This window comes from Hipposideros armiger, unplaced genomic scaffold (assembly GCF_001890085.2).
Source record: "Hipposideros armiger isolate ML-2016 unplaced genomic scaffold, ASM189008v1 scaffold_125, whole genome shotgun sequence".
NCBI classification, from domain to species: Eukaryota; Metazoa; Chordata; class Mammalia; order Chiroptera; family Hipposideridae; genus Hipposideros; species Hipposideros armiger.
The window spans coordinates 579,606-580,566 of NW_017731475.1; positions in this window are offsets into that span (position 1 = coordinate 579,606).

Genomic DNA, 961 nt, shown 5'->3' on the forward strand with positions numbered 1-961 from the left:
AGAACTGGTCTGGTTTTCAGCCACAGGTATTCTATTCAGTTTTTCAATTGATATTCTTAGATAGTGTGATTTACTTCAGCAGGTGGGGAGTATAAATTTAATCACACCTTTTGTATTTTTCAATTACTTTTTAGCTGACACTTAACTAACCCTTTCTGGAAGCAGTTCTTCTCCCTAAATTTCACAACAATCCAAAGAGTTTTCTCCAGTCTAAGGTACTAGTTCTTTTGTCAACAAGCTGATAGAGAGAACTTGAGTATGATGAGTCTGCTAGTACTATTGCTTCTGTCACTGACACACAGGGACACTTTTGAAAAACTATTCTTGTATCTTGTCCATCATTGTAGTTATGCCTGAATAGGTACAGGTCCCTGTGCAAGATTCACTGATGCCCAAGACGTAAACTATAAGAATATAGGTCTTTCAGCTCACACTCAAGTTTAATCATTATTTGCTACCATAACCAATCTGCCAGGATGGTTTGGTTCACAGGTATTTTTGTTCTTGGCTGCATCATATCCCATATCTAATCCTCCCCAAGTTAACTTTCACCTTAATGTTGACCCTTACTTGCCTGACTAGATTCTGTCTTCTCCCATGATGACTTCCTGCCAGGGAAAGTTGGTGTACCTTATGCCACTGGACTTTTAACTAACCTGGTCATTCAGAAAGGTGCTAACAACATTGAACTTCCAAAGGGAAAGAGTTAACCTTTCCTCTTGGAAATCCCTTTTGGTAACTCCTCCTTTGCTATGCAAATATTCTTCTCCAGTAATCAATTCAGCATTCCAAAGTCAGATTAAAGGCAGCTTTTGTCAGCCAGAATTAATATTATCCTGCTTAACCTAGATAGTGGTTTAATTGTGTCCATTCAGGTGGCCTTTTCTGAATAAAAATTAGCTCCAGAGTGACTGGTCTTGTCCACATATATAAAAAAGCTTTGGGGAATTAAGAACTTTAC